This window comes from Aethalodelphis obliquidens, unplaced genomic scaffold, assembly GCF_003676395.1.
Source record: "Aethalodelphis obliquidens isolate GAN/ISIS:26980383/991018 unplaced genomic scaffold, ASM367639v1 scaffold21, whole genome shotgun sequence".
Classification (NCBI taxonomy): Eukaryota; Metazoa; Chordata; class Mammalia; order Artiodactyla; family Delphinidae; genus Aethalodelphis; species Aethalodelphis obliquidens.
In genome coordinates, this window is record NW_020837965.1 from 5,428,157 (window position 1) to 5,447,153 (window position 18,997).

The 18,997-nt window shown below is 40.4% G+C and overlaps 1 protein-coding gene across 22 annotated transcripts in view; it reads left to right on the plus strand.

The window, feature by feature from the left end:
- NRXN3 (neurexin 3) overlaps positions 1–18,997 on the plus strand; it is a 1,686,346-nt gene that overhangs the window by 1,474,430 nt on the left and 192,919 nt on the right. The gene's annotated exons all lie outside the window — the stretch shown is intronic.

An 18,997-nucleotide genomic window follows, 5' to 3' on the forward strand; every position in this document is an offset into this window, starting at 1 on the left:
CTTGGCAGTTTGTCAAGGACTGACTATAGATGTTTATTTTTATTTCTTCTATCTTAATGTAGGGAACTGTGTGCTTGTTTTTATTTGTATTTGTCCCCATCTATTTCGCAATGATATGTTTTTTTTCAGTGCCGCATAATTTTCAAATCGCCATCACAAACATCTCTTTTTTTTTACCTTCACCACCACCCAGCAAGCTCGGTGATGCCAACTCTGTCTTACACCTGAGGAAACTATGCCCAGCGTATTTGTGACTTGTCCCAGGATCTGCATTAAGTAAACAACTAGAACTTAGATCCATGTCCTCTGGTTCCAATAGTATTGCCCTTTTCACAATACCAGGGTGGAGCTTACACTCTTAAGGACTGAATAATGCTAAATATATTTTTTAGCTTCTGATGGGTCTGACAGAGTACCCTATCTAGAGTGTATAATCAGTAGATACTTGATTGCAAAACCTCTGTGACTTGACTCTGACTTATGCAACATGGATTTGGAGAAATAAAGATATCGTTTTAAAAATATAGCGATGTGTAAAGATCCTCAATTTGGCAAGTCTAGTGCAGATTGAAAGTGGATGGTGATTGTAGTTCAGCTCACTTAGAGGTGGACCTAGAAGATTGCGATGAAGGGACAGGCTCCCAAAGGGCAGAGCTTGAACGTTACACTGACCATCAGTCACTGCATTGAGGAGTAGAGAAGAAGGCAGGAAAATGAAAACGAGCTTCTCTGGAAGTGTGGCATCTTGGATAATTCAAGGGTAAGAATGGTGTTTAATGGGAATCAAATTGTTCAAGGAACTGGTAATGGGATGGAGTGGTGTCCACATCTAGGACTTCAGTTCAAATCTGAAGAGTGGACTGAGGACCTTGGTAATGGATTACAAACCTCTCACCTCCAGGTCTACAGAGCAAGCTCTCCTTGGGCTGCATAGCTCGCTGGCAATTATCCTGAATACTGTTCTAGTAAACTACGTGAAATAAATGAACGCCCACGGTCCCCTGAGATGTTGCCATGGCTCACAGTTTCAGACGCACTCTTCTAAAGCAAAATCATAGCAAAAATCAAAAAGCAATAAATGGAACATTGATGGAGATGTTGCACTCTGCACTAGAGTGTTGCTTGCTGAGAAATGCAAAGATGCTTTCACCATTGTGTCAGGTGCTCAGCTGAACACTTATTGAGCTGTCTATATGGAGAAAGACATAGAAAATAAAAATGTATTTTCTGCCCTCATGATGCTCACGATGTGATTAGGGGGAAGAACCGTTCCATTAAAAAAAAAAAAAACCACTGAAATGAATCAATGCAAACAATCGACTTTATTATTGAATAGAGGCTGGAGGGGTTGTGAGATAACTAGTTAAAGATGGCTCTGGGAGGGCATGTATGCAGAATTGTATTTAGCTCTGTACATCTTTGTACACTGACTAGGAAAGCCAGATTTTCTGGCAGAGGGAAGTCTCTTCTCCATATAGGAAAGGATACCTCATTCGGTGTTGGTCTGAACCAGGCCTAGGAGATCTGTTCTGCTTTTGTGTCATTACTGGATCAGTGATGCCTAATGATCAACCAGTGCATTCCCTGGAACTCTTGTTGATGCTAGATCGTCCTGATCATCTGAATCCATGGTTTCTTCTGAGTTATGTCTGGGATAGTTTCACATTTCTGAGAAACCTTCTTGGAAGTAAAGTCCCAAGCATTCCACGGACTGTTCAGGGACTATACAGGGGCAAGATTAGAGCTTGACTACAGATGCCTTTTGATGGACACAGAGAAGTTTAGATTCTCCTTAATCATCATCACTTTACTTAAAAAGCAAAGGAGAGGGTCAGAGAAACTAGCTTTTGGGTATGTTAAGTTTTAAGGTCTTATTCAAACACACATACACACGCACATGCACACACACCCATGGGCATGCATACACACAACTCTATTTCCCTAGCAATGTGTTCCTTAGACTTTTGGATGAAATCATTTAGCATCTTTATATCAGTGAATAAAACTGTAGCACACTCATAAAGAAGAGAGAGAATAAGGAATGTTTGTGCCCTTTAAATGCCATAATATAAATACTTCTTCATATTGTGCATGGATTTCTTATAAGCGCTGTGGATAATCTGTGTATCTGAAGCTGTGGCTAGCTTCCGGGTGACTCACAGTGCATGCCAGGTCATAGAGGAGCAGTGACTTCCTAGTTTCTCAGGGGTATTTCCCCCATTTGCCTGAAACTTACGTTACAGTTTGGTAGCAATATTAAATTCAAGTAAACTAAAATAAGGTTATGTGTTCTCTAACTATTCTATCAAAAGAGCAGGCAGCTTTGAAATAATTCTCGATGCTCCTATGTTGGATGCTTTTCCAAAGGCGTGAGTCAGCTCCCTGTGACACGTTTTCAAGTCTCCCATTTGGGTGGCTTTTACTTAATCTCACCCCTGGCCCATGGAAGGTGTCCTTCCTTTCATACTTTTGCCAGGATGCCCAGATTACTCTCCCCTACAGTGACTATGACACTGGCGTGGAGGCCAGAAAACCTGCCTTCTTACTTGCTACAGCTTGTTTAAATTTCCCTTTTTTTTTTTCCTCTCTTGCTTTTATTATGATGGTTGGGGGTAGGTCAGAATCAACCTTTTGAAATAGAAATGCTGATAAGATCCAAGAGAGACTGTTACAGTGGTGATAGTTGACAAAGAGGAGGACCGTAAAATATCACCTGGATGAAATACCTCGCTGCAACGCTATCTCCAGGACACATACACACCACCGTCCCTGCGTGCAGACAGGCACTGCTGATATATTAGAGTCTGCTGGCCATTTTCTTTACGATAAGTAGGAAAGGAAAAATGAACCCCTATTTCAGTATGTTCGTCCCACGATGATGACACAGTAGATTCTCCTTGCAGGTAAACCAAGAGAGCTCAGTTAATCACCATTTATCACTCAAGGGACTCAAGTGTCTTGCAGATGCATGGGAGCCCCGGAGACTGAGATATACATTGGGTTGCAGTGCTATTCTCTTCTTTCATTCCATCTAATGTAATAAACTCAAGTCCTGGCATCAGAGTGATGTGTGCTGGCTTTTAGAGTCCCAAGTCTTTAACACGTACATGATTCACTCCACAGAACTAGATACAGTTTCAGAAAGAAAATGTCATATCATTATAATTTTAATAACTTTACAACTTCACTCCATCCTCTCTGTTACCAGCCTATTCCTAGCTACCATCATCTTTTGCCAGAAACCTCTAATTTATTTCTCTGTATCTGCAGCTGCCCACCTTCAAACAGTGTTACGTTGAATTGATTTTAGTATCTAAACTAGCCTTAATGGATCTGAGATAGATTGGTTTATGCCTAAATAGGATGAATTTTTATGTATTTTGTCTTATTAGAAATGTGCTCTATTTGTCAGTAATAGTTGAATGAGTCGGTACAGGCTCCCCATTTGACTTTCCCACTCCTATTTGAGTTACTCTGACCATGTTAACATAAACCATTGATCAAAAACTAAAGAAAAAAACCATGGGGGCTTCCCTGGTGGCGCCGTGGTTGAGAGTCCGCCTGCCGAAGCAGGGGACACGGGTTCATGCCCCGATCTGGGAAGATCCCACATGCCGCGGAGCAGCTGGGCCCGTGAGCCATGGCCGCTGGGCCTGCGCGTCCAGACCCTGTGCTCCGCAACGGGAGAGGCCACAGCAGTGAGAGGCCCGCGTACCGCAAAAAAAAAAAAAAGAAAAAAATCATGGCCAGCTAAATTGTGCAAGATTTTATAACAGGGGTCAGCAAACTTTTTCTGTGAAGGGCCAGACAGATATTTTAGGCTCATAGGCCACGTGATCTCTGTTGCAACTGCTCAGCTCTGCTGTTGTAGTGCTACAGCAGCCAAAGACAATATAGAAATGAACGAGCACAACTGTGTCCCAATAAAACTTTATTTACATGAACAGGCAACAGCCAAATTTGGCCGTAGTTGCTGATCTCTGCTTCAGGCCATTCTGCCTTCTGCGTCTTTCGCATACCCATTCTCCAAAGGCATCATAAAAAAATGCAGTCATCTACATTGTATTTTCTGGTAATCCCAAAGCACTAAATCTCTCAGTTCTGAAATGTGTATACTATTTTTTTTCTCTTTGGTTAGAAAATGGTATAGAGTTTAGCCTGGGAATTCATCTATGGGAATGACTGAGAATGCCTTGCTTATTAAACCAAGAACCCTTGGTTGAGGTTTATTATTCACCTAGGTCCATTCTCCATGAAGCCATAACGTTAACCCAGTCTGTCACTTGAAAGATAGGCAAATAGTAAAGCATTTTGGAGAATCACTGAAGGTTTCCTTACCGCCACAGAATAGGTCTTGAAAGGTTATGAGCTGTTTGCTTGTCTGTCTTCCCTGTGGGAGCTGCTGCTCTTCCTTGGACTGGAATATCTAGTTCCAGGACAGGGAGTTTCTACTTTGAAGCCCACTCAGAACTGATTATACCTCTTCATGGAAACTGACTAGAATGACCTAGTCTGTAGTGAAGGGTCAAGGGACTAAATTGGGTTTGGAATTATCAACTAATGTCATTGTGCCCGGGGAGATGTACTGGGAGGCTTTCCTAGGGAAGTAACAATGAGTGATAAGAGAAAGGGGTTACCAAGAGCAGACAGGGAAGATATCACAGGACATGTATCGTAGACCCGCCACTTTCTGGCTGTGTGAGCTTGCTTTGCCGAGTTTACCTCTGTAAAAAGGGCACTTGAATAGAACATAGAGTAGGAGCAAGTCAGATTATCCACCCATACTCGTTGCTCGCCCTGTGCTCTGAGGGCCAGACGAGTTTAGACCAGATATTCAAAATTCACATATATGTACACACGGGCATGCCCTCAGGTACACGTGTGTATTGTATGTGTTGTGTTTGTATTGTGTGCATGAATACATCCCTCATAGAAAGAGTATTGTGAACAATGAATTAGACTATATATGTAAATGTTTTATAGATCAGTTTCTGTCATGCAATGCATGCCTTATGGGTGTTTGCTGTGTGGCTGAAGTTTTGTACTCCCTACTGCAGAGTTTCCAATAGTGACACTATTCATACTACAGGGCAGGTATTTCTTGGCTGCGTATTGTTGGATACTGAGCAACATTTCTGGCCTGTACCCCCTAGAGACCATTAGCGCCCCAACCCTAGTTATGACAAGCAAAAATGTCTCCAGGCATTGCCAAATGTCCCTGGGTACCAAATTACCCCAGTTGAAACCATAGCCCTAGTGGAACCAAAACATGAATATAAGGAGTTCATTCCCAGACTTTAGCAAGTATCTAAATCACCAGGAGAGCTTGTGAACATACGGATTGCTGGGTCTCACTCCAGGGTTTCTGATTCAGAGTCTGGTTTTAGATCCAAGAATTTACATTTCTAATGAGTTCCTAAGTGATGCTGATGCTGATGCTGCTTCCAGGACCACAAGTGTGTAAGTGTGTAAGTGTGTAGGTAAGATGTAAGACACTCTGCTTTCACGCTGTGTGTGCGCGCGCACACGGTGTGCATACGTGCCAGGTGGGCGTGGGGTCGGGGGACAAGCCATTTTGAGATGCATTTTCTCGGTGAAAAATTTTTGTCTAAATTTTTTAAAAAGCAAAAACGTGATTATTCCATCAACATATGCTCTCTGTAAAATTCAACGGTATAGAAACTCAAAAAGTTAGTTTCTGTTGCCGCTAGACCCCACTTTACGTCCCAGATAGTGCACGTAGTACCAATTTGGTATTATCCTTCCAGACGTTCTTCCCTTTCTCCTTCCCTCCCCCCACCCTCTCTCTCTCTCTCTCTCTCTGTATCTGTGTATAAATATATATATGTACGTGTATGTATAATTTTTTGAAAAATAGAACTGGGATTATAATGTAAAAAAAAAAGATGTAAGATATTCTGGAAGAATTCTTGGTGATTTAAAAAGTGCTTCCTAATTTTGAGGAATTTGATGTTACTGTGAGCACAGGGCTTAAGGTCTCTTTATTAAGGCCATTGGGTGGTTCCTCACAGCTGTGGCAGAGATTTGGGGAACAAGCAAGGCATTTATGGGAGATGTTCAGTCTGTCCTGGGTTTTAGTCAGCACTGCCCTGCCAGCTGTCACCTGAATCCTGCCAGGAGACTGCTCCAGGCCCTGGTGAAACATTGGGACTCCTACAGAAATGAACTTTTAATTTTCACTTTATAGTCAGACTTAACTACCAAATGAGGCAGTGTGACATTGGGGTCTGTCAATACGAAATGCATGTTCAGAGTGGATTTGAAGGACATGATGACTCAGGATGCCGGTGTGTAACCGGTGATTGTTAGAGCCCTGGCTCTGACTTGCATCTTATTTACTTGCACCAGCTGTCTCGTCCTTCCTTGATTTCCCTCCTTGGGTCAGAGTTCCTGTTGTCCTGAGCTGTCATCCATGCTCTCTCTCTTTTTTTTCTTTTCTGGGAGTTAGAGATGGAACTGTCTTGAGCTATTTATCAGTCTTATCTCTCCTGACCCTCTGTTAGTCTTTCGGCCTGTGGATCTAATCCACTTTAATTGATTGATCTCCTGCAACCAGACATCAGGAAAACAACAGGAGAAGCACAACTGCAGCTGGGGGGGAAGATGGATACAATTTTGCTGGGTGGGCACAAAGGTCATAGACACCTGTGCAGATTTAGGAAAATAGAATTTATTTCCAAGCCATTTAACATGAATTTTCTAGGGACAGTCTGTACGGATTCTGGAGTTGATGATCTTGAATGGGAGACAGTCATTTCAAATACACAGAGAAGTACGGTGTAGAGTGTGTGCAAAAGCCTCTGACTCACCCATCATCTGTCATACTATTTCTTACCCAGTTATCTTCACTATCTTTACTATTATCACCATCTTCACCCCCACCATTAACATTATGTTTATATCAACCTTTGAGCAGCACTTCATAATTTGCCGAGATTTTATTCATTTCTCTTAAGCACCATTCAACACAGGCATTATTATTATTTTTGTCTTTGTATTGTTATACCGACAGTTGAGACCTGTTCCAGATCATCTGGGCAACAAGATACAGAGCCTTGACTGGGCTCAGGTCTTCTGCTTCTAGATCTTAAAGGCTCTGGGACCCAGAGCAGACATTTTCTTCTTCCCTCCCTGCCCTTCCCGCCACACACACAGCCACATTTAAACTCCTCGAAGGAAGGAGACTGGGTCATTGTCATGGGATGACAGTGGAAGTCCAAACTCTCGCAGTTGCACAGGTTGGAGCCTTGTCAGTTTGAGTGATTCTGGATAGGATTATTCTCTATCTTGGACTTCTTGAGGGAGAGACCTGGTCTCAAATCCCTTCATAGCACATGGCTTTGCACACCAGAAGTGCACACTCACTGCTTATTACCTAACAGTTGTCTTGGGTCTAGAACAAGGAGATTATAATATTGAAAGAATGGACTTATGATCTTCACTGAAAGATAATTAATAGCCATGTAAAGAACCCATACATGATCTAATAAATGCAGGGTGTTTTATCCTAGTGAACTCCAATAAAATCCTCCTATAGTCAAAATTATCTGATGAATCAAGTAAATTGTACCTTATCCTTTTGTATTTTACAAATTGCATATATAAAGCATAATGAGACTATATGTTTTGCCCAAGATTTATTGCAAAAAAAATTCTCAGTACAAATGACCAATTCACTGCTTTATCCCAGACTGTTCAAATCCTAGTTAGCCTCCCATGGTATAAAAGCATATTAACACAGTTTTTTCTATCAAAACTACATATTATAATTTATATTCATTCATTCACTTATCCATTAATTTAACAAGTGTTTGCTGAGCACCTGTTAGGATCCCTACATTTGAAATACACACAAATAGTTTAGGCAGACAAGTTAGGCAGGTTATACAGATGTAAAGTGTGTAATATGTAATACATATACCATTTTCTATAAATAACTCAGTTGCAACTTGAATACGTATGATGGAAACATAACAAGGTGGAAAGCCCATGGGTTTTAAAGTCAGACAGACCTGTATTCTAATATTAAATATATATTTTAGTACTCGTGCGAATTCTCAATTGTCTGAATCTTGATCTTTTTAACCTATAAAATTTGGAGGGGAGATTGGAACCAAGATGGCAGAGTAGAAGGATGTGCTCTCACTCCCTCTTGCTAGAACACCAGAATCACAACTAGCTGCTGGACAATCAGCAACAGAAAGACACCAGAATTCATCAAAATGGTACCCCACATCCAAAGACAAAGGAGAAGCCACAATGAGATGGTAGGAGGGGCACAATCAAAGTAAAATCAAATCCCATAACTGCTGGGTGGGTGACTCACAGTCTGGAGAACACTTATACCACAGAAGTCCAGCCACTGGAGTGGAGGTTCTGAGCCCCATGTCAGGCTTCCCAACCTGGGGGTCCAGCAATGGGAGGAGGAATTCCTAGAGAATCATACTTTGAAGGCTAGAGGGATTTGATTGCAGGACTTCGACAGGACTGGGAGAAACAGAGACTCCACTCTTGGAGGGCACACACAAAGTAGTGTGTGCATCGGGACCCAGGGGCAGAGGCAGTGACCCCAGGGGAGACTGAACCAGACCTACCTGCTGGTGTTGGACAGTCTCCTGCAGAGGCGGGGGCTGGCTGTGGATCACTTTGGGGACGAGGACACTGGCAGCAGAAGTTCTGGGAAGTACTCCTTGGTGTGAGCCCAGAGTGTGTCATTAGCCCCACCAAAGAGCCGAGGTAGGCTCCAGTGTTGGGTTGCCTCCGGCCAAACAACCAAAAGGGAGGGAACCCAGGCCCACCCATCAGCAGTCAAGCTGATTAAAGTTTTACTGAGCTCCCCCCACCATAGCAACAGTCAGCTCTACCCACCACCAGTCCCTCCCATCAGGAAACTTGCATAAGCCTCTTAGATAGCCTCATCCACCAGAGGGCAAACAGCAGAAGCAAGAAGAACTACAGTCCTGCAGCCTGTGGAACAAAACCACATTCACAGAAAGATAGACAAGATGAAAAGACAGAGGGCTATGTACCAGATAAAGGAACAAGATAAAACCCCAGAAAAACAACTAAATGAAGTGGAGATAGGCAACCTTCCAGAAAAAGAATTCAGAATAATGATAGTGAAGATGATCCAGGACCTCGGAAAAAGAATGGAGGCAAAGATTGAGAAGATGCAAGAAATATTTGACAAAGATCAAGAAGAATTAAAGAACAAACAAACGGAGATGAACAATACAATAACTGAAATGAAAACTGCACTAGAAGGAATCAATAGCAGAATACCTGAGGCAGAAGAACGGATAAGTGACCTGGAAGACATAATGGTGGAATTCCCTGCTGCGGAACACAATAAAGAAAAAAGAATGAAAAGAAATGAAGACAGCCTACGAGACCTCGGGGACAACATTAAATGCAACAACATTCACATTATAGGGGTCCCAGAAGGAAAAGAGAGAGAAAGGACCAGAGAAAATATTTGAAGAGATTATAGTCAAAAACTTCCCTAACATGGGAAAGGAAATAGCCACCCAAGTCCAAGAAGCACACAAAGTCCAATACAGGATAAACCCAAGGAGAAACACGCCGAGACACATAGTAATCAATTGGCAAAAATTAAAGACAAAGAAAAATTATTGAAAGCAGCAAGGGAAGAACAACAAATAACATACAAGGGAACTCCCATAAGGTTAACAGCTGATTTCTCAGCAGAAACTCTACAAGCCAGAATGGAGTGGCATGATATACTTAAAGTGATGAAAGGGAAGAACCTACAACCAAGATTAGTCTACCTGGCAAGGATCTCATTCAGATTCGATGGAGAACACAAAAGCTTTACAGACAAGCAAAAGGTAAGAGAATTCAGCACCACCAAACCATCTCTACAAAAAATGCTAAAGGAACTTCTCTAAGTGGGAAACACAACACAAGAAAAGGACCTACAAAAACAAACCCAAAACAATTAAGAAAATGCTCATAGGAACACACATATCGATAATTACCTTAACCATGAATGGATTAAATGCTCCAACCAAAAGACACAGGCTTGCTGAATGGATACAAAAACAAGACCCATATATATACTGTCTACAAGAGACCCACTTCAGACCCAGGGACACACAGATTGAGAGTGAGGGGATGGAAAAAGGTATTCCATGCAAATGGAAATCAAAAGAAAGCTGGAGTATCGATACTCATATCAGATAAAATAGACTTTAAAATAAACACTGTTACAAGAGATAAGGAGGGCACTACATAATGATCAAAGGATCAATGCAAGAAGAAGATATAACAATTATAAATATATATGCACCCAACATAGGAGCACCTCAATACATAAGGCAACTGCTAACAACTATAAAAGAGGAAATTGACAGTAACACAATAATCGTTCAGGACTTTAACACCTCATTTACACCAATTGACAGATCATCCAAAATGAAAATAAATAAGGACACAGAAACTTTAAATGACACAATAGACTAGATAGATTTAATTGATATTTATAGCACATTCCATCGAAAAACAGCAGATTACACTTTCTTCTCAAGTGCGCACAGAACATTCTCCAGGATAGATCACATCTTGGGTCACAAATCAAGCCTCAGTAAATTTAAGAAAACTGAAATCATATCAAGCATCATTTCTGACCACAACGCTATGAGATTAGAAATCAATTACAGGGGAAAAATGTAGAAAGCATAAACACATGGAGGCTAAAAAATATGTTACTAAATAACCAAGAGATCACTGAAGAAATCAAAGAGGAAATCAAAAAACACCTAGAGATAAATGACAATGAACCCCCGATGATCCAAAACCTATGGGATGCAGCAAAAGCAGTTCTAAGAGGGAAGTTTATAGCTATACAAGCCTACCTCATGAAACAAGAAAAATCTCAAATAAACAATCTAACCTTACACCTAAAGGAACTAGAGAAAGAAGAACAAACAAAACCCAAAGTTAGCAGAAGGAAAGAAATCACAAAGATCAGAGCAGAAATAAATGAAATAGAAACAAAGAAAACAATAGCAAAGATCAATAAAACTAAAAGCTGCTTCTTTGAGAAGATAAACAAAATTGATAAACCATTAGCCAGACTCATCAAGAAGAAGAGGCAGAGGACTCAAATCAATAAAATTAGAAATGAAAAAGGAGAAGTTACAACAGACACCACAGAAATACAAAGCATCCTAAGAGACTACTACAAGCAACTCTATGCCAATAAAATGGACAACCTGGAAGAAATGGACAAATTCTTAGAAAGGTATAACCTTCCAAGACTGAATCAGGAAGAATTAGAAAATATGAACAGACCAATCACAAATAATGAAACTGAAACTATGATTAAAAACCTTCCAACAAACAAAAGTCCAGGACCAGATGGCTTCACAGGTGAATTCTATCAAACATTTAGAGAGGAGCTAATACCCATCCTTCTCAAACTCTTCCAAAAAATTGCAGAGGAAGGAACACTCCCAAACTCACTCTATGAGGCCACCATCACCCTGGTACCAAAACCAGACAAAGATACTACAAAAAAAGAAAAGTACAGACCAATATCACTGATGAACATAGATGCAAAAATCCTCAACAAAGTACTAGCAAACAGAATCCAACAACACATTAAAAGAATCATACACCATGATCAAGTGAGATTTATCCCAGGGATGCAAGGATTCTTCAATATACACAAATCAATCAATGTGATACACAATCTTAATAAACTGAAGAATATAAACCATATGATCATCTCAATAGATGCAGAAAAAGCTTTTGACAAAATTCAACACCCATTTATGATAAAAACTCTCCAGAAAGTGGGCATAGAGGGAACTTACCTCAACATAATAAAGGCCATATATAACAAACCCAGAGCAAACATTCTCAGTGGTGAAAAACTGAAAGCATTTCCTCTAAGATCAGGAACAAGACAAGGTTGTCCACTCTTGCCATTATTTTTCAACATAGTTTTGGAAGTCCTAGCCACAGCAATCAGAGAAGAAAAAGAAATAAAAGGAATACAAATTGGAAAAGAAGAAGTAAAACTGTCACTGTTCGCAGATGACATGATATACATAGAGAATCCTAAAGATGCTACCAGAAAACTACTGGAGCTAATCAATGAATTTGGTAAAGTTACAGGATACAAAATTAATGCACAGAAATCTCTTGCATACACTAATCTCTTGCATACGCTAATGATGAAAAATCTGAAAGAGAAGTTAAGGAAACACTCCCATTTACCATTGCAACAAAAAGAATAAAATACCTAGGAATAAACCTACCTGGATAGACAAAAGACCTGTATGCAGAAAACTATAAGACACTGATGAAAGAATTAAAGATGTTACAAACAGATGGAGAGACATCTTGGATTGGAAGAATCAATATTGTGAAAATGACTATACTACCCAAAGCAATCTACAGATTCAATGCAATCCTTATCAAATTACCACTGGCGGGCTTCCCTGGTGGTGCAGTGGTTGAGAGTCTGCCTGCCGATGCAGGGGACGCGGGTTCGTGCCCCAGTCTGGGAAGATCCCACATGCCGCGGAGCAGCTGGGCCAGTGAGCTATGGCCGCTATGCCTGTGTGTCCGGAGCCTGTGTTCTGCAACGGGAGAGCCCACAACAGTGAGAGGACTGCGTACCGCAAAAAAAAAAAGAAAAGAAAAAATCACCAATGGCATTTTTTACAGAACTAGAACAAAAAAGCTTAAAATTTGTATGGACACAAAAGACCCCAAATAGCCAAAGCAGTCTTGAGGGAAAAAAACGGAGCTGGAGGAATCAGACTCCCTGACTTCAGACTGTACTATAAAGCTACAGTAATCAAGGCAATATGGTACTGGCACAAAAACAGAAGCATAGATCAATGGAACAGGATAGAAACCCCAGAGATAAACCCACGCACCTATGGTCAACTAATCTATGACAAAGGAGGCAAAGATATACAATGGAGAAAAGACAGTCTCTTCAATAAGTGGTGCTGGGAAACTGGACAGCTACATGTAAAAGAATGAAATTAAAACACTCCCTAACACCATATGCAAAAATGAACTCAAAATGGATTACAGACCCAAATGTAAGACCGGACACTATAAAACTCTTAGAGGAAAACATAGGGAGAACACTCTTTGACATAAATCACAGCAAGATCTTTTTTGATCCACCTCCTAGAGTAATGGAAATAAAAACAAAAATAAATGGGACCTAATGAAATTTCAAAGCTTTTGCACAGCAAAGGAAACCATAAACAAGACGAAGATACAACCCTCAGAATGGGAGAAAATATTTGCAAACGAATCAACGGACAAAGGATTAATCTCCAAAATATACAAACAGCTCATGCAGCTCAATATTAAAAAAACAAACAACCAATCCAAAAATGGGCAGAAGACCTAAATAGACATTTCTCCAAAGAAGACATGCAGATGGCCAAGAAGCACATGAAAAGCTGCTCAACATCACTAATTATTAGAGAAATGCAAATCAGAACTACAATGACGTATCACCTCACACCAGTAAGAATGGGCATCATCAGAAAATCTACAAACAACAAATGCTGGAGAGGGTGTGGAGAAAAGAGAACCCTCTTGCACTGTTGGTGGGAATGTAAATTGATAGAGCCATTATGGAGAACAGTATGGAGGTTCCTTAAAAAGGTAAAAATAGAATTACCATATGATCCAGCAATCCCACTACTGGGCATATACCCAGAGAAAACCATAATTCAAAAAGACACATGCACCCCAATGTTCATTGCAGCACTACTTACAATAGCCAGGCCATGGAAGCAACCTAAATGCCCACAACAGACAAATGGATAAAGAAGATGTGGTATATATATGCGATGGAATATTACTCAGCCATAAAAAGGAACGAAATGGGGTCATGTGTAGAGATATGGATGGACCTAGAGACTGTCATACAGAGTGAAGTAAGTCAGAAAGAGAAAAACAAATATCGTATACTAACGCATATATGTGGAACCTAGAAAAATGGTACAGATGAACTGGTTTGCAGGGCAGAAACTGAGACACAGATGTAGAGAACAAACGTATGGACACCAAGGGGGGAAAGCGGCGGCGGGTGGGGGTGATGGTGTGATGAATTGGGAGATTGGGTTTGACATGTATACACTGGTGTGTATAAAATGGATGACTAATAAGAACCTGCTGTATAAAAAAATTAAGTTAAATTTAAAAATTAAAAGAAATGTAGGTAAAATTCAATTTTTATACTAAATTATTAGGCTATGTCTTACAATGAAAAGATAGAACAAATCTAATTTTTTATCGTTTTACCTGGAACTCTGAACACAAGAGTATAATGAAGTATTTTAAGTGGAATAAACCTTCCAGATCAACTAACTTAGCAGTTCTCAAATCTTTTGGTCTTAAGACCACTTTAAACTTAAAAAAATGATAAGCCCAAAGAGCTTTTGTTAACGTGAGTTATATCTAGTGATGTTTACCCTGTTAGAAATTAAAACCATGAAACATTTAAAGTAGCTGCTTATTAATCCATTTAGAAATGAGTAATAAGCCCAATTCATGTTCACATAAATAACAATTTTAGAAAAACAGTATTTTAAAAATTACTGATAATGGCATTGTTTTACATCTTTGCAAATCTCTTTCATGTCTGGCTTAATAAAATATAGCTGGATTCTCCTAAATGCTTCTACATTCAAAAAAGAAAAACATTTTAAGGGTAACTGTGGGAATTTGAAAATTATTTCTGTTAAAAATACTTGCTGAGCACCTACTCCATCATCCAGATAGTCTGGGTTATGCTGCAGTAACAAACAGCTTCAAATACCAATATTTGGTGGCATAAAGCAACCAAGCTTTGTTTCTCGTGTTTTCCATGTCGATTGTAGTGTGGCTTGTCGTCATTCTCCCTCAATGACCCAGATTGACAAAGAAGTCACTACTAGGAATTTGCTGAGTGCAGTGGTTCAGAGCAAACGGGAGAATTCTGGCAGGCCTCAAACCAGCAATTAAACGGATGGCTCAGTAGTAACACCTGATTTTATTGGTCAACACTGGTCCATTGGCCCTACCCATCACAAGCGGACCCAGAATTTCTCTCTCCTATGAGCCCATAATGGAGAACTACCAAAATGTGGTAAACAGTGCCACTGATTACTTTATTTACTATAAGCCAGGCTCTGAAATGAGTATGGCAGACCTGATGGTGTCTGGCCCCCAAGCAGGCTCAGATTCATGTTGTTATTGTTTTACCACCTAGCACTGAACTCACAAATTCTGTGTGAAGCCTAGAAGTTAAGATATTGAGAACTGCTTCCTTTGCGTAGCATCCTGGCACACATTTGAGAGCCCCAGTTCTGTTTCTGTCAGCTGCAATTTTCTGAAATAGCAGATGGTGCATTTTGCCTTCCCCTGGGGCGCTCTGGAATGAATGAAGAGATCGCCTTCAGGGAGTTCTTTATTCCTGAGGATATTTCTTGCCCCTGTGCATTTCTGCTCCTGAAATCTGACCCTGGTGTTGGTAGCATCTCTTGGGTCACCTCCATAGCAATCAGTGCTGTTTGGCTGATGGAGGGTCAGAAAGGTGGAGCTGGACTAATTTGAGAGACCATGTGGGCTCATAAAGAGTCATTACTGATAAAGAATGACTTACTGGCTATTTAAAGACAGCCATTTTCTGTACTGTTCAGTTTTTCCCTGAATGCACTTGAGGATTCTTTGGTAATGTCTTCTGATTTACCACTTGTCTTTGTTTTTAGTATCAAGGAGTAACATAGATTGAAGCGATTGCCTTAGTAGCAACTTTAGTGGTGAAGGGTATGGAGTTATTAAAATTTATAGTCATGCTGTTTTTGCACCTACACTTTTGCTTATCTTGGAGAGGCTTATAAAAGGCACCAAGGAATGTGGAGAGAGAGCAACTACCGAATCGTGGCAGGAAATCAACCGTGCAAATGTTGGTTTTTTTAGTGTTCTATTTGCTAAAATGTACATTTATTTTTACAATATTTCTTAATGACAGTGTTGCCAAGCCAACCAGTCCTTGGCTCATGCCACTAGTGTCACCTGCACTAATGGCGGGGGGGAAGAAAGAGAAGAGGTGACTTACAATTATTGAGGTCCCAAAATATTGAGGTCCCAAAATATGCACAGCTTTGTGCCAGGTGCTTCACACATATGTGTTCTCCTAAAATCCTCACTGCCATTTGCCTTTCTCCCTCCACGTGATCCTTTATAAAAGAAACACCAGAAGTTAAACAACCTGCCCCAGGTCATGCAGCTTTAAGAATCAGAGGTATTATTTGAACCAAGATATGCTAAAACCCATGTTTATCATATCGAACCAGTGAACTTCTCCAGCAATCACAGTGTTTTAAATAGTCAAATGATTGGATGGTTTCCTTCTCTTGATCTCATGTATACCTTATACTGGTATAATATTTTATTATTCATAAAGTACTGTCATGTTAATTATAACATTTCAGCCTTATAACAGCCCTCCAAAGTATGTAAAGCTAGTATCCTATCCCCATAATATATTATCAAGAAATGGGTTCAGAAAAGTTAAGTAACTTGCCCCAGGTTAGTCAGGGCTGACTCCAAAGCCAGTGCTTTTTATCCTTCACATCATCTCTTCTCTGGACACATGAGCCAGCACACTTTATTTTCATGGCAGCTGAGCATGATGGATTCAAGCCTGGGCAACTGTTTGGGTATTTGTCACAAAGCTTATAATAAACTGAGACAAAGCAGTTAGCCACAGATTATAATGCCACTGTGGTCCCATGACAAATGACAAGGAGGTTGCAGTAATGAAATCTCATTAGAGATTTCATTACTGTGAGTGAAAAGACCACATCTGAGGTCCAGCACAGGCACATTTACCACTGCAGGAAACACAATGAAACATCTGAGTAAGGGTCTCCACTGACATTGGCAACGTGCTAGCAGGATTAAGAAGACCTCCCCCAAACAGTGATTGCAATAGCAAATGTGTGGCGCCTAAGATAAGGACCAAATATTTATTCTGGCAGAGATTAAATCTTCTCTTTTCCTGAATCTATTATGGATCTTGCAGAAAATCTGCCCAAGAAGATATCTCACTGATCAGCCTACTCTGTGAGCCAGAACTGTACTTTGCCACTGCTGCTGCTGAAAAGCTGCAGAAGGCTGGTCTAAAGGTCTCCTCTCCATCCATGATTAATTAGTGACTGAGGTGAATTGAATCACTAGCAGTCCTTTACATGCATCCAGGATTTATACAGTGGTTTCTCATTGAGGAACAGTGATGCAATAAACAGTCCACATTTGTGGGGTGGGCAGAGGAGTAATGGTGTCTGCAGTCATGGTTTTTTCACTCCTTCAGTCCTTCAATTCTGCTAAAAAGATTATGACTCAGGTTATTATAGCCTTGCTTATTTAGGCACGAGGGTGATTAGGTACCAACACACACACACACACACACACACACACACACACACACACATCCTTAGAAGTGCATGCCAACTCTTTAAGAGAAAGCAGAAAAGTCATATTGTCATTTCTGCATTCCCAGAGAATTAAGGAGAAAGAATAAAATGGATCATAATATTATTAATTATGGGCATGAAAGATGCAGAAGAACCGACCATCAGGTTCACTTATCCATGCATCATGTTTTAATAGTAGGTATTTTGTTTAGTGCTGGAGGTGCAGAGATAGGAAAACAAAACAAAACAAAGCTGAGAACACAGTGTCTCAATAAACAGCAATTTAAGAAATCCTGTTTCTTAGAAAGAAAATGAGTATGTTTAGTCACCATTTGGGGAGGCACCTGAATTGCTTCTCCCAGAGAACAGAACATGGGTATTGCAGACACCATTTTACATTGTGTGCTGTGCTACCAGGGCACAAAGGAAGCAATGATGTCCACCCTGTATCTCAGCATCCCTGCATGCTGAAATCAGCCTCTTTTGATCAGCCTAGATTCCTACTTTTTATGATTAAGGCTCCTAGGTCCTTATTCATCCTTTTATTGGGCACAAGATGTGTTCACATAACTAAAGGAAAATTGGCTAGTTAAGGAAAGCCTGTCTTTTGGAAAAATAAGTGAAGTCTAGCAAACTATATGGAAACCAGTACCTAAAATCTCACGAGAAGTCTCAATTTATTGACTTTAAGCATAGTGAGTGCTTAATGAATAGTGTATTTATGTATTGAATGAATGAATGGATGAACCGAAGTTACTAAACTTGAGATTCAGTGAAGTCTTTCCTATGTCTTAGTTTGTGTGGATTCTGGACTTCTTTTCCCATATCCTCCTCCTTCCTTTCCTCCCCTGCTTCCTCCTTCTCCTTCTTCTTGAATAGAAGGAAATAGAGGGTAACAGAGACTATGTGGACAAATACTGTGACTCAGTCTTGTAGAACATCAGAATCACAACTAAATTTTATTGTTTTTGAAAGTCCAACCGTTTGCCAATAAGCCAGACTCTTAGAGAAATGGAGAAAGATGTTTCTTTTCTCTCCTTGCCCATTTCCTCCTGACACCCTGCGTGCTGATACCTTTCAGAGAGGTTGTGAGAGACTGATTATATCTGATCCGTGAGGTTACTTTCATTTTGTGTCTTCTTCTGAATACTAATGCCAACTCTTAGTCATAGGTTATTAAAGGAGAAGAGTAAGAGTTTTAATAACATTGTTATTTATATTTCAGTGTTTCTGGGCACTTCCCAGGGTGTGGATGTGTCACCACCACCACCATCACCTTCGTTGCCCTAATGTTACTCTTCTGGAATTCATTGTGTTTTCCCTCCCAGAAGTCTATGTAGGGCCCCAGAGGTTCTTTTCTGCTGTGTAACATAAAGCTATAGCACTGAATATGACCTCCTTCTTTGACTTAACCTTAGGAATAGGGCTACAAGTGTGGGAAGGGTGCCAGCTTCTGACTTGGAAAACCCCAGTTCAGTTTCAGTGAGCCCCACTGAGGATACATTTCCTATGTT